General features: G+C 37.9%; 1 pseudogene; it reads left to right on the top strand.

The window, feature by feature from the left end:
- The first annotated feature begins 1474 nt into the window (after positions 1-1474).
- LOC120271578 lies at positions 1475-3303 on the top strand (annotated as a pseudogene).
- The last annotated feature ends 368 nt before the right edge of the window (positions 3304-3671 follow it).

The raw sequence follows: 3671 nt of genomic DNA, 5'->3' as shown, positions 1-3671 counted from the left end.
GTATGCTTGTACTTCCATGTCTGTCCTTGCTGCGGCCATGCCCCTGCCACATCCTCTTCCATGGCTATGCCCCTCAGGGCTACCAATGCTGCGCTTTGATGACTCTCTATCTTATTTTTTCATGCGTGCACTTCACTCTACATGAGTGAGTAGAAAGTGCTCACTACAGCCATCACTTTTGCGTATGCGCTCCTTATATGCCTTTAGTTGGCCGACTGCCACCTCGAACGGTATAGTGTCAACATCGAAGAGTTGCTTAAGTGAGGCTACAACCTACAAGTACTTGTTAGCAACAGAATCAAACAATTTCTTAACAAGAGTGGCATCTTTTATGGCGGCTCTGAGTTCATTGAATTTGTTTGCCAATTCACTGATCATCTTGGTAAACTCGTCAATTGATTCGATCTCCCTCATCCTCAGAGTCTCAAACTCCCTCTTCAAAGTTTGTGCTCTTGCCTTCTTTACTCGATCGATGCCAACTTACCAGGTTTTCATACTTTCCCATGCCACCTTCACCGTCTTCTTCTTGGTAATTTGCAAAAGCACATCCTCGGGTATGGATTGAAAGATGCACGCCTTTACAGTCTTGTCCTTTTTTGAATCCACCACCATTCCGGCAGCGGGCTTGATGGCTCCCAGACTCTCTAGGCTTCTATGTTCGCTTCCAACTTGATCACCCAAGTGGAATAATTTGTGGACGTTAGTATCGGGTAATGCAGTGGTACTACACCATCCTTTATTGCTTGATGAGTAGTGATCACCATCTCCTTGAACTGGAAATATTTTGGCATGCAACAAGGCTCTGATACCAGATGATGGCTTAAGTCTCCAAGGATTGCCCAATTTGTAGACACAGTATTTGAAGAAATTCACTCAAGAAGAAGGAAAAACAGAGAGACAGTCTGGGGCAAATGTTTTGTTCTTATTCTAACATGATACTTGTTTAAATAGAAAAACAAAACACCTAAATTAAAGCAAATCTGAAAAACAAACTCTCGAGATCATGCCATCCCACGATCCATAAGTCTTGCACATGTTACAATGCTGCATTTGTTTACAATACCGTGCAGATCACATGCCCGTGAAAACACACTCACCAGCTTATTGCCTCTGTAGGACTCGGCAAAACAAAACACCATAATATAAATGACCTCATCTGGATTATTAATTGACAATGCACAGGGTAGCGATAGTGAATGTTGGGTTAATGCTTGCTGGAAAAAGTGGTAAGCAAAAGTTTTGCAAAATATTAAGGTGCAGTTAATAAAGCAAAAAGATACTGATAATAGTTGGTACTGGAGTAGTGTTTTTTTGGAAAGCCAAAGAATTATCAAAATTCAGAGGAGGAAACAAATGAGAGAGCTAAAAGGGCTACTATGGCTACACGTAGGTGGAGAGAACTAGGACAATGAGAGTAGAGAAGGAACAAGAGCTTAGGGTTTTTAGAGCCATGACTGAGGAGAAGAACATGGCCATGGAGAGCATTTTGGCTAGTGCCTCTTCGATCTCTGATTAGCGGTAGAAGATCAAGTAGTACAAGCTCATCCTTGCCTCTATCCTTGCTTCTTTGCCCTTGAATATCTCCCATGCCAAGCCTCCTCATCGATCACTTGGTATTAGATGATGTGCCATCGGTGGTTTCAAGGCATTTATTCCAGACCTTCAAGCAGGAGTTGGAAAGGTTGGAGCAGGGATTGCAAATGGAGATTGCGCTGTATGCGTTGGTTCAAATCTAGTGCCAAGTTCTCTTTTTTGAAGAATAGGTTATAATCTTACAAGGAAAAGCTTGCAGAAATGTATGAATCAGAGCACAAGTGGTTAAAAATAGCGCAAATGCTAATTGAAATTGATATGGAGTCAAGAATAAGGGTGCTTGATGAAACGTATAAGCTGTCCCAGTGTGTGCAAATTGCTTGCATTTATCTTGAGGTTAATGATGCAGTAAATGCTGAAGCATTTATCAATAAAGCTTATGTTTGAATGATCAAACTCTGGTTTTGGAAAAGAAGATGAAGGTGTTTGTAAGAATGCTCTTTGGTTGAGTATACGTAGGATGGTAGTTAAAGAGTAAAAGCAACAATGGAGAGACTTTTCAAAGGGTTATTTCAGCCAACCAACAACGAGCACTACTTTCATATATTATATATCAGGATACAAAACATCAAAACACATCCCATTGGCAAGACTCTTCCACTAACTTCCTATTGGCCACAACTTAACTTAACTTGAACCCCATTGTCTAGTTGCTAACTTCTAGAGATTCCAAGGGCATTAAATACTCTTTTCACTACAAGACAAACACTTAGGCTGTGTTTGGTTTGTAGTAATGTGTAAACATTACCGGAAATCTAGTGGTATATGTTCAGATTACCATATTTGGTACTGTAGTAGTGGTAATGTTGATGGTAATGTGAGATTACCAATAGGGGCCGTTTGGTTCGTGGTAATGATATATTATCATATAATAAGATTATCATGGTAATATGAGTGGGAATGTTATATGGTTGGGAATATTGCGATAATTTGATATAACCATGTTTGGTTGAGAACTCTTATTACCGGGAAAGGTTAACTGCTGTGTTTGGTTATCATGGTAATCAATTTGCTAAAATATAAAAAGTTATAAGATTACCATGGTAATCCAAGATTGACACCAAATTTGGTGGTAATAGGATTACCAACTTTCTTGGTAATATTTATAAGTTGGTATTGTGACATTACCATCTAGATTACCACCGGACAATGCCAAACGTGGTAATATTTTCAGATTATCACGTAACACATGGTAATATAAACTTAAGTTTAGTGCTTTTAATAGTAACTAAACTCCATGCTAGTGCATTAACAGAAGCATGCACTTAAACTTGCACCCTATACTATCAAACTTCGACCAGAATAGCTTCACTTCACTGCTGTCTGCAGCTGTTTGTCATCTTGAATGCACAACTTTAATCACTTCTTCAACACTTTTTTGCTCAACAACATGAAGTCTTGAATTTACAACTTAAGTTTCCGGAAGCTGCGCTTCGTTATTATGACATTTCACAGATTGAAAAATGACAAATTGGGGACGGAGAGATTAATGAGAATGCACTAGAGCAAGCTTTCAGTGTTGCTGTCACCTGCACTATACTGGCCCCTGCAGGTCTGCAACGGTCTCGTGTCCTAGCTAACTTATACAAGGATGAGAGGTGCTCGAAGTTGAGGATTTTTTACCCAATATTGCAAAAGGTATACTTAGAAAGGATATTGAGGAAGCCAGAAATTGATGTATTTGATGAAGAATTGAAAGCACAACAGTAATTTTAATGTGTCTATGGAATTAGTATTGTCTTAGAAGAGTAATAATAATAATAATAATAATAATAATAATAATAATAATAATAATAATAATAATAATAATAATAATAATAATAATATAAAAATGAAACTAAAAATAAATAATAAAATGGTTGAAAGCACAGTAACTCAAATCATATATATATATATATACAAAGGAGGATATGAAAGACCTTGACTGTGAAATAGTAGAGCCCAAAGCAACCGATCATGTCTCTGCGAACACTAGTGATGACGTCTCTGTGAAAATTACCGATGATGTCTCTGTGGAATTTTGATTAGGAATCGGTATATGTTTTTTTTTTTTTGTAATTTCCTATATGTAAAACTCT

Source organism: Dioscorea cayenensis, chromosome 11 (genome assembly GCF_009730915.1).
Source record: "Dioscorea cayenensis subsp. rotundata cultivar TDr96_F1 chromosome 11, TDr96_F1_v2_PseudoChromosome.rev07_lg8_w22 25.fasta, whole genome shotgun sequence".
In the NCBI taxonomy this organism is placed as follows: domain Eukaryota; kingdom Viridiplantae; phylum Streptophyta; class Magnoliopsida; order Dioscoreales; family Dioscoreaceae; genus Dioscorea; species Dioscorea cayenensis.
This window is presented reverse-complemented; position numbering and strand designations above follow the sequence as displayed.